The sequence below is a fragment of the Balearica regulorum genome, chromosome 1, assembly GCF_011004875.1.
Source record: "Balearica regulorum gibbericeps isolate bBalReg1 chromosome 1, bBalReg1.pri, whole genome shotgun sequence".
Taxonomy (NCBI): Eukaryota; Metazoa; Chordata; class Aves; order Gruiformes; family Gruidae; genus Balearica; species Balearica regulorum.
Genome location: NC_046184.1, coordinates 202,276,643 through 202,288,713, shown reverse-complemented (window position 1 = coordinate 202,288,713; position 12,071 = coordinate 202,276,643). Strand labels below are relative to the sequence as shown.

At 41.0% G+C, this 12,071-nt stretch overlaps 1 long non-coding RNA gene across 1 annotated transcript; it reads right to left on the bottom strand.

The window, feature by feature from the left end:
- Window positions 1-4,183: 4,183 nt before the first annotated feature.
- LOC142600178 (uncharacterized) lies at window positions 4,184-6,827 on the bottom strand. The gene is made up of 3 exons (XR_012833627.1): window positions 6,748-6,827; window positions 5,136-5,218; window positions 4,184-4,571 (listed from the first exon to the last, which is right to left on the bottom strand). It is a non-coding gene; the product is annotated as an uncharacterized LOC142600178 (long non-coding RNA).
- Between the last annotated feature and the right edge of the window lie 5,244 nt (window positions 6,828-12,071).

The following is a 12,071-nucleotide window of genomic DNA, read 5'->3' as shown; positions in this document are numbered from 1 at the left end:
GAAGGAGGGTCGATTTAGGTTAGATGTAAGGAAGAAATTCTTTACTGTGAGGGTGGTGAGGCACTGGAACAGGTTGCCCAGAGAAGTTGTGGATGCCCCATCCCTGGAAGTGTTTAAGGTCAGGTTGGATGGGGCTTTGGGCAACCTAGTCTAGTGGAGGGTGTCCCTGCCCGCAGCAGGTGAAAATTCCCAGAGCCAGAGCACAGAATGTCCCAGCTGTGGACTTGACAGCAAAGGACCTCGTGGTGAGGTCTGCATGGAGCCCGTGTGGCACAGGCTGACCTCTGCCTCCTGTCACAGCCCACTGACCCAAGGACATGGCTCTTGGCTCACACCTGGCGTGTTTTCATCCTGCTATGTGATTGGCTGGTTTCCATGTTTTGAAAGCATCATACCCACATGATCTCAGAGCAGCCTCTGATAGGCTTCCTATCTCCTTCCCATAATGAAGATACACATACACTTTCTACATATAGATATCTAAAGATATTTTAGATATTTATTCTAGATACTCCGTGTAATAAGGAGAATAAGGAAACAGCCTTGGAGGTTTCCCCCAAAAGACCACACAATGCAGAAGACCCAGCCAATGGTTCATGGATCAGAAAAGTTTATTTCAAGGTCAGTTTCAGACAGAGAGGGTGGGTGGCACGGAGCTGCCCTTGTCCAGGGCAGTGGGAAGCCTCCGGCTGGCTGTGGGACCATGGCGCGGTGCAGACCGGGACTGTATGTTCTTCCTTGTCCTTAGGGCAATAGCTTTGTGGAAAGCTGCAGAAACCTCTGGCAGAGTGGCTGCAGCAGGAGGGGACGGGAGTGCGCCATGGTCTCGTCCTGTCCCTCTCTGAGCTGCGGCTGTAAAGGGCAGGATAACAAAAACAAAAGGGGTAGCCACCCTGGCTCACCAGGGGCAACCCCTGCCCAGGGCTCCGCCAGACTCTTGATGCCTTAACTTTGTGTCTGTGTCCTTGTAGAAGGTAGCGAATCTCTCTGGCTATGTGGCTGAGGACGGGAGTGTGCCATGGTCTGGTCCTGTCCCTGTCTGGTCCTGCGGCTGCAAAAGGCAGTATAACAAACAAAGGGAGCAGCCACCCTGGCTCACCAGGGGCAACCCCTGCCCAGGGCTCTGCCAGACTCTTGATGCCTTAACTTTGTGTGAGCATCCTGTAGAAGGCAATGAATATCTCTGGCTATGTGGCTGAGGACGGGAGTGTGCCATGGTCTGGTCCCATCCTTGTGGAAGCCACCAGCTCTGGAAGACAAAGGAGGAGCAGCCACCATCTGCCACACCACAGACAGCCCCTGCCTCCCTGCCCGGGCCCAGCAGCCCTGCCCTCCCCTCCCTGCCCTCCTCCCTGCCCACTCGCCTCAGCCCTCGCTCACCCGCCTGCTCGCCTCCAGTCTGGGCCGGCTCACCACACAGCCCTTTCCACACCTGTTCTGGGCGGCTGTGTCCCCAGCCCCTGTGAGAAGGCCACCACCAGCGTTCCGCCCACTGTGACATGGCCACCACATCATAGGGGGTTCCAGAGCTGGTGGAAAGCTGAGCTCTTGGCTGCCCAGGGAAAAAGTGTGATCATTCTTCAGCCTCGTTAAACACAGTGGGATGGACAGAGCCCACACCTCAGGCCCTTGGGGAAAACTGCCAACATGGAGAGCCACTGTCACTCCTGTTTGTGTGGGGACAGCCTCTCACCCAGGGCTGTGGTCACCTCATGTCCCTCACTGTCCTGTCCCACCCCACCTCCCCTGGGCCTCCTCCTTGCTGTCAGGGCTGGGGCAGAGCAAGGTGGAGCTCAGCATGGGGGTGCAGACAAATAAATGTGTTATCTAAACACTGAGGAGCAATTCAGAGTTTTAACATACTGACTGGTGCCACGTGGGCTGTCTTACAGCCTAATAGCCTATGGATATACATGAAACTGGCAGATAGGACCTTGGAAAAATGCACTGAATGGTTATTTTAATCCCAACTTTAACCCCTGGCAGCCCGCTGTCTCCATGCACGGACAGCTACCTCACACCTGGCTGCCCAGAGCAGGGTTCAGGTGTCTGGAAACAGGCTCCACAGTGTCACTCAGGTGCTGTGAGGAACCTCAATGGCCTGTAGCCGCTACAGCAGGGCAGGGCAGGGCTGGTGTGAATGTGGCACCGTGCTGGTCTGCTCTGCCTGGGGGTCTCAGACACCCCACGACCTCCCAAATGGCACTGGGTAGTTACCTGTTAGGACCTGGACACCCTGTACAGATTAATTCATGTGCTTGAAGTGAGGTCTGCAGGGCACTTCAGGTATCCTGGGGTATCCCCAGAGGCCAGTTCAGAGACTTCCCATAGATACAGTGTCATACATGGCAGCTGTGTGGATGTCTCAGGGAGTTTGAGAGATGGGGCTGCGTAAATGCTTAGATTTTTTAAATGCTTTCCTACATTTAGGTTTCTAAATTTGGTTGTAAACAATATGTTGCTGGCAAATACCATGAGGCACTTGATTCTGTGCTCTGGTGGTTGAGATCATCTGAACTGTTTCAGAACTGGGTCAGAATGGGATGAACCCACTCCTAGAAATGCTGGTTCTCTTTTCTACCTTAGCACTAGCAATGACCCTGTATTCTCCTAAGTAAGTAGAGCATTTTATCTCACAGGTCATAATTATATGAATGGATGTTGAATTGTTAATTGCAGAATTCCTATCTTTTAGTAAATTCTGAAAATGCAATGAGTCTCAAATTGGCCTTGTCATATAAAGGGTGTGAGTCTGATGTGTGGCTGAGGGAGGCGCTCTTGTTGAGTCACGAGGTTCAGAAACAACCCCCTTGTTTTCTAAACTGCTTCTCAGAGAGGAGCCTGGGTGCGGCTAGGTCCAGTCTTAGTCCCAGACTTGGTCAATGGTTTATGTCTAAAGGATTATGTATACAGCCACATATGAGAGTCAACATTTGCCTGTCGGAGTCCCCTAAAGGCCTTTCACTGAGACAGTTTCACAAAGTTGAAACAGATATAAAGTTTATTAAAGTGACGGATATAAAGAATTCAGAATTGCCATTGATAAATGCGGTTATTGCAATAGCGCTAATATATGATTACAATTACAATGCTAGCAAAATACTATACTGGGTATTCTCACCGAAAAAGGGAAATCGCCGTTGTTTACCAAGAAGGCGTCCCTGTCTGGGGTGGAGGAGAAGGAGCACAGCCCGTTGACTGCCTCTTCAGGGTCTTCAATTTCTTCTCTCCCCCTGCTGCCCTCCCCGGCGGTAACTTCCTCAATATATTTATACCCCAACCTTAGCTGTTCCCTCCCTGGGATGATGTTTAACATGATTTGGGTGGAGAGTCGAGTACTATAGTCATATATGTTTAGCAGGTACTCCTTTTAACTCATTAGCATACTTAAGGGTGTCAAGTTTAACATTCATTTCACAGACAATGAAGCAAAAGGTCTCACTCCGGGCACTGTGGCCTTCAAGAGTCTGTGTACAAACCATCTATCTGTTTATCCCGCATGCTCTAGCCAAAACAGGGCCATCTTGCCACCGTAAGGCTCCCTCCTTCAGCTGCTTCTCATATCGACCTTGCAGATCTCCATCTGCAATGTTTGTATAAGGGATAAGTGGACACCAGTTTTTTTAACCTCTTATTTGCAATTGTCACAAGCCAGCAGGAAATAATGCTACAGCACTGTAGCAAAAAAGCTCAATGCAGTATCTTATAGGAAGGAAATACTAATTTATTTTAAAATTCAACTGATTTTAGCCCCTAACACTTTCATGCACACAAGTACCAAGATGCATGTAAGTAGTCTGCCAAGCACTGAGGCACTGACATCTGTATCTAGGAGACTGTCTAGGAGTGTTTGCAATGACATGGAGAACAAGCGGCCCCAGTTTTCAAATCGATTCCCCCAGTCACTGGGTTCTTTTTAGGAGGGTGTCAGTTTTGGATACGTCTCATTGGTGCATCAGGAGCTAACAGTGATTAATCTCTCAATCTTGTCCCACTTCTGTGAGTCATCAGGATTTACTCACCATCTCTGTTTCAGAGCTGGTTGTCCTGAGAAACTGCAGTAGATGTGTACTAGGATCATGATGACCTACTATTATATTTTTATAGCCCTCCCCCTGTTCACATTTCCTCCCCTTTCATATCAGTATAAACATTTTTATTGTAGTTTACTACATCCCTAGAAGATTCCTGGACTTCTGTTTTCTAATAGATTGAAAACACTTTTGTACAGATTAGGAGCAAAGAAAAAAAAAAAAAAGACAAAAAAAGACACCAGCTACATTTTATGATTCATAAGTGTTCTTCTCAATAGTCTCCCAAGCTTCTGGTGTTGCCCTTTTAGTATTTCGATGATATATTATCATAAAATGTTCCACTTTCCTAGACCAGAATTAAAAATGAAGATTACAATTCACTTTCTTCTATGCAATCATTTAATCTATGAATTCAATCTTCATGTTCTCTTTATTTTATTGGATAAGAATGAGCTGGTGTGCCTTTCCACTTTCTTATTCTCCATTATTCACTTCCTGTTATCCCTTTTCATCCAAAGGGATCCCTTTTCAACCAAACTGGAAAAAAATTTGAGGAAGGGAAAGACAGACTTGCCACTGATAGGACAGACAGAAGGAAATCTGCCAAGTAACGGAAAAAGTATTATTTTTTCACTTTTACATATTTTATATGCTTTTTCTGGGTGTTGTCATGCAGCATTTTTACTGAGAGTAGCAGCATAGTGAGAGTTAATAAGAAGTTCAGTTCCAGGAATAGTCTTTATGAGAAAGTGAGTTTCTTCAATAGAAAACTGAACTGTGCAAGAATAAGGCAGGCATTTTTACAGAGTTCATATTAATAAGACACATTTTTTGCATGATTCTATTGGAAATCATGTTTCACACAATGTTAAACACTGAAATGTACAAAAAAAGAACACACAAGGTTTGTATCTTCAGTCTTATATTGTTACCAACAGCTGGAGAAAATGTATTGCATGACAAGAGGAAAAAATCCTCCTCAAATACCTTATCATCAGACCATTAAGATAATTTGGAAAGTTGTTTCAGAACCATTAGAATGATCATGAAAATGTGCCAATATGCGTAAGAATGTCAGCCTTCCAAGAGAGATTAACTCACCAACAAGCAACCTCTTCAGGGCTTCCTGTTGGTTGGATTATTGTCTTCCATTGCAGCCCTAGCATGACATCCAGTTCCAGATCCTATGGTTCACACAAAAATAAAGCATATTATTGTGACAAGCATTATTAATGATGCCACAATAATGTGCCTGTCACAATAACTTTTCACAATAATGATGCAATTGCCCTAAACCGGCATATTCCAAATGCATATCCCCACCCTACAGCAGCATGTACATTGATAAGATCATATCTCTATCTGAAATACGGACTTCAAAGAATTAAAAAAAGTCATCTTCTAGATCTTCAAGTTGAACAACTCATATTTTTGTATGGAACAAACCTATTCAGCTGGTATCACCAGCAGGTATAAATCTTCAAAGAATTAAACTACTTGCCGGGGACTTCCTTCTCCCTCACATTCTGTTTGCAAATGACCTATCACCCGAATTACTGATTCTGTTCCCATTCCCTGTTCCCTGCATTTGTAAGCATTATAATACCACTTTGCAATTTCCATGTCTTAGCATCATCTACAGCAAGATCTCAGTATATTTTACAGTTGTTAAGTAATTTAGCTTTGTGAAAATGAATTCTTACAAAGTGGAGAACGGTCTTCATTTTTCAAAGGTGGAAACAGAGGTGCAAACAAGTTAACCATAGCCTTTTTATTGAAATCTGAGCATCTGTCTCAGACCATAAGTTTTATTTGAAATCAAGAACAATCAAAGCTCAGTGAATTTTACAGTTGGAGCAATCATGAAGGAATCAAGAAGAGAGACATAAGACTTTAGAACTATTTATGGGTTTGTTTGGTTTTTTTGTACAGCATTCAATTCCCATCTTACTCTAGAATAACTTCGTTTTAAAAATCTGTGTTGCAATATGTAACAAAAGATTTTCGGAGTGAAACATGAAAAATATGTGAATAAGAATGCTTTGGTATTATGGTAATAATTTATATTTTGCTATTTATACCATGAAGATGCTCACTACCAGAATAAGCAAATAACCTGTGTTCTTTTCCTGTTTGAGTTAAGCCCCAATAAATGGGTGAAGTTTTGAGTGCTCAAGGTAGATCATGCTGCCCCAAGTCTGATCTGGATGTTCTACAAGTGCACCACTATAGACCATTAACTACATCATGGAGTGAGTACTGAGACCACCCAGGCCTTGATCAGTTTAAGGGAAGTGATTATCTGAAATGCAGCTACTCCGGGAAAGTGATATCGAGCACATAATTTTGAAAGAAGCTCTGCTGAAGTAACCTAAACTCAGTGTTGTTTGTTACTTGTGAAAAACTGTTGAATTCTTTGCTGACAGGAAACAGAAGAAAGGAAAAGATTTGTATCATATACCTTGCAATAGTCCCTACATGACCTATTTTCTTCATGTCTTAGCTGTTCTAAAGAGAGAAATTTAGACTGGGTGAGTGAGTTGTAAAGGGCTAAAGGTTTCAGAAGGATCCCTAAACAGACTTACGTCTTGTTCCATTGAAGACTTGGGAATTTTTCCAGTAGCTTCTATAGCAAACTAAGATTTCACCGAAGTGGTTTTGATGATATGTTACTGACAATGACAACTTACAAAGCAGTGCTACGGATACTCACCAAGAAGACAGAGTACAATTTCAGGACATGTAGTGGGGCATGGAAAGATACATCCTTGCTCTTAAGGGAGAAAGCAAAACCAGCATACTAACAAGAGAACAAACAGAGGTGAAGGACATAATGAAAACCAGGAACAAGTAGAGTTACAGGCAGAGAAGATGTAATATATAACATTCTCATGTCAGAATGAAGAATAGTTAAGTACATTAAGGTCTGTAATTAAAAAAAAATGGTGGGAAAATAAATTGCTCCCATTTATATGAAGTGCATAGCTGTGTTTTATCCAGAATAATTCTGTTAATAATATCATGCTTATGCCTTCATCTTGTAATGAAGTGTGGGTGTTTGTGAAAATGGAGCTACTGTAATGATTGAATCTATTATTATCTGGAAATGAAGGACGAGATTCATCTCACTTAGCTTTATAAGAGCTGGGCATCAAGTCTAAGTTCATTATCTAGACTCCCTTTGGAGTCAACTGTCAGATAAGCATTTCCCAACTTAAGATGTCTAAGACAGTCAAGACCTTCAGACTTGCCTGTCAATTACCATTGATTATAGAGAGAACCTGAAGACCAACTTTACTAGATACACAACTTTTGCATAACTAAAGTTAGGTGATACTAATTCTACCTGAATAGTATTTTCTCACATTAAATCTTCTTGAGCTTCAGTCTTTGAAGTCTAGAACTGCTATTACATTTACATATAAACACACGCTTAAACATCTTGCAAGATCTCAACCAGGCATTTGTCAGGAATAAAGTAGGAGCAGATAGTTACAATTTCCTTACTTCCTTCAAGAATGATAATTTGTAAATAGTTCATTTTGTTCAAGTAGCAATTAGCAAAGCATTTTAAGTACCTAGGACTGTCAGAGTAAACCTTTAATTAAACTGCATAAAGAGATTTTGTCAACCTAGTGGAGGTCCTCCTAGAGAAAAGCAATGGATAATGCTGGCATCTATAACAAATGTTGCATTTCTGAATGGTGTACCACACTGCAAAACTTCTATAAAATAGCTGACTGTCATCTGCATAGCATTCTCATAAAACAGAAATTTAATCAACAGGCTTTCCTTTTCAATGGCACAACTAGGCCCTGTCAGCTCCGGTGGTCCTAAAATCTAGGTCAGCGATCTAAAGCAGGGCCGCATGGATTCACTGTTCACTTCTGTAAGTGAGTATACCTGCATCAGTTCTGTGACAAGACTTTGCATTAACTGTGTAATACTAGTTGCTTCAGCACTCAGAGTGTGAACAGAGAAATCCGTGGAAACAGAGATGATAAACTGTGCTAAATAAGCCATGACTTTGCTATAGTCAAGGCTGCCTTTGGTCAAGATGCTGAAGAGCAAACTTGATACACTTAATCCATTTGCAAAGCTTTGGAAATGAAAATAAATGCTAACAGTATCTAACTGCTGGACTTCCTGCATCCAGAAGGGAAAGGTTCATAATTTCATTCTCATTTGTATTTGCTCTCTAATCCAGCCTGGCTATGCTATTTTTGTGTTTAGATAGTCATATGCCCATGCTCTTCATCACTCTGCTTCTTTTCTGACTTTTTTACCTCTACCATATCACATTGAGAGAATGTGATTTGGTATTTATATCTTTGATTGATGTGCAGAACTGAAATGGTCATGACTTTCAGAAGTTTCACACCAAGGCTATCAGATTCTGGAAAGTAAGAGACATAGATTTGCAGCTTTGCTCCCGGTCAGCCTGCCTCCTCGCCCCTTTTTTTCCCTTGCTTTCTTTTTATGCTGGAGGAAAAGCACAAGAAAAAGGACAACACCATATATAAGGCCACAATATATCAGATTCTTAAGAGGCGAAGAGCAGAACCTATCTGCAATGTTTCTCTGATTCTTAGAAACACGGATGCAAAGTTAGCATCACTTACTTATTTGGGTCTAAGTAACCCATAAGGGCTAGTTGTAAGAGCTAGACCTTAAATGTCACCTTTACTCCTGTTAGACATGTCACAGTCTGAGACACTCCTATTCCAATACAGAAGCCAGCAGTCAACACATTGCTGTAAGAAATAGATAACAACTTTAGCTAAAGGAGTTGTTTTGCTGTCGTGACATGTTTGTAAGGAATGTGGGCCAGTGAGAATGTTTTGGGCTTGTTTGTACAGGAGCTAACACAAGGAAGAGACTGTCTGCATGGGCTCCTGCTTGCTCTGAGAAGGAAGAGTAATAAAAATAATTGACAATTTTGAGTGGATAAATAACTCAAATGCTGTGAAAAAAGTTAGGGGCTTGGTTTTTTTTTTCATTATTATCCAGATTCACTTTCTTCCCAGGAGAATAGAATAGCTGATCAGTAACAAATGTGTGCTAGAAGGATCACTTGACCTTCTATCACCTGTGCCCAGAAAATTGTTTGGCATGTTCTTGTGCCCTTCCTCTTTGTTGGCCCTGCCCCTTCAGGGCACTCAGTGCTTCACCACACGGATGATCAACGCAGGAAAGAGAAATGGTACAGGGCTCACTGCCTTTTACTGCCTCTTTTGCCTCAGTAACCTCTGTTAAGATAAATGGTTAGCCCAGCAGCATCCAGTTCTTCTCCTCAGCTCAGCATACAAGGAAGTCATCATCCTGAGCAAGTACAAAGGATGGCAACAACGACAAAATTGTATTCGTGGGAAACTGCTGGGTGGATTCTGTATGTTGATTTCTTTTTATGTAGTTGCTTAGGCTGGCCTCTGTGGTGCACCGCTCATATGCTTTTCTCTACTGGTCTCAGCATGTTCTGCTGTGCAATAACCTCCTTTATTCTTTCTTGATTTTCCTCATTTCTGAAATTCTGTATTTGCAATTTGCTTCTTCTGCTGCTTTGCAGATTTGTATGGCTTCTTCTAAATCTAGCTCACAGTGATTTTTAGCAGATGCTCATGTACCTTCCCATTACTTCAGGTCACCTCTAAGAATATGATCCCATGAATCACAGAGAATTAAACTTTCTTGCTTCTTCTAGGAAATAAAATTCAGTTTTCTTCAAACTATTCAAGCAGTTTCCAGTATTCATGAAACTACATTTTTATTTTAAAGTAAGCTCATAAAATATAAATACAAGATAAAAAAATCTGTGGTTCAGGAATCTTTTTCACTAATTTGACATTTGCAGAAACAAAGGGAGAAAAAAGGGACTACGCAGCTCCCAAAAGCAAGACTCAAACTTTTATATTTTATATTGTCTGATCTTTCAAAAGATTTATGACAACATTGAAAAGTTATTTTTATTGTTTTCCTTTTCTTCTGCTGATTTTCTTGACTGACATGCACTTTACAGACAAAAAGAGTCCCGAGGAGAGATTTCACTGTTCTCAGTACAGCACATTCTTTATTCAGTGGAGTTTTTGGAATTACATAAATAAATAAATAAATTTTACATATCCAGTGCTTCAATTATCTTTCTGCAGGGCCTAAGGTCATCATGCGCTCTTCACCCATATGTCCTCTCAGATATTATTTCTGGTTGCATTTATTGACTGTCATCTGTAGTGTGAAAAAAATAATAAAAATATTGTGGACTATTCAAGCCTACTTCACTCTCCATAAAAGCAGTCTGCCCTTGTACATTCTGTATCCCTTGTATAGGTCCTATAGAGGACCAACTTCCATGGAGCAGGAAATTTGCCTCTGGGTTTTTCTGCCAACATAAAGCAACTGCTCACATTTATCCTTGACATAAAGTACCCTATTCATAAAAGATTCCACTCATGGGTCCAAATTTTTAATCAGCTGGAGAAAGATCAAGAGGGAAACCAAGCATCATACACAGAGGAAGGCAGAGGTCATCAAAGTGTTCTGTGTCCTCTTGAAGAGTCAGTAGACATGTCAGCAATGTGGAATGATCAACAGCATTGAGCAGGGTTGATACCCGAGGGACACTTTACTATTTTGAAGGATACGATCACTAGTTTTATGAACATTTAATTTTCATGTTGACAGATGAGCATCATCCTGCAAGCCTAGTACAGTATCTATGCAAAATTCAGATCAAAGCCCTAACAGATGTTGGCTATTTCTCATGAGGAAGGAAAAAACATTGTGCGTGCTCTACATGACCTGATGTTTTGGCATGGAGCTCTAGGCCATGGAGATGGGGTCAAACTACCAGTTATATGGAATAAGAAGTAAGAGGACTAGCTCTTTCCAAAAGTCTCTTAGCAAGGACTTGCTGCCTTTGGGCAACAGAAATGAGGAATAACTGCTTTACCATGTTTGGTCTTACTGTCTCCTCTTCATCCATTAAAATGCCATGGAGAAACCACAGAAGTAGAGCTGGACCCTAAAGAGACAAGCTATTTAAAGTAGATAAAAATGCAAATTCTAGCAATGGACATGTTATTGCTCCAGATGTTTTACAATAGTTGCCAAAATGTAAAAAACAGTGAGTCTATTAAAGAGGTCAGACTATATTTGGTGATACTATTTTATAATCTGAGGAACACAAAGCCCATTTAATTTTCGAGTTCAGTTGAACAATATGATTTCTTTGTTTTTCCTGTGCTGCACTTACTATAACAAAGTAGTAACTATCTCCTATAACAAATAAGTTTAACAGTGATGTAATTGCTTAATAATTTACTACATTCAGGTAATGCAGTAATAATTCTAGTCTACTAATTTGTTGCATAGTATCGTGCTGATTTTGTTAATTTACTAATAGAAAATCAATGCAGTAAATAATCAAGATAATTGTGTAATTTTTGTTTTCCTTAGAGAAGCACATAAAGACTAAAATTATTGTTTGAGAGAAGATTGAAGCAAACAAACAAAGTTGCTGAAAAGGTGACAGTAATTCTCATATATACAGTATGTATGTAGTACTGAAATAGTGATAGTGTTACAGAATAAAAATTATCTTGCATTTTTGAATAGCCGCAAACAAATAATACAAAAAAGCAATCAGCTACAGTCTGTGGCATAAATATTGTTGCAGGTTTTTATTAAACGTTGACATCTTTTAATTAATTGAAATATGAGTGATTGAAAAGATACATATAAATATCTCAACTTGATGTATCGTAGCTACAGCATTATGGAAAAAAATCATAAATATTTACTGAAATAGTTAACTCTGGTGGGTCTTAAATAATTGTGGTGGGTTGACCCTGGCTGGAGGCCAGGTGCCCCCCAGAGACACTCTGTCACTGCCCTCCTTTACTAGACAGGGGAGAAAAAGTATAATGAAACGCTTGTGGGTTGAGATAAGGACAGGGGGAGATCACTCACTAATTATCATCATAAGCAAAACAGACTGAATTTAGAGACGAAATTCATCTAATTTATTACTAAGGAAAAACA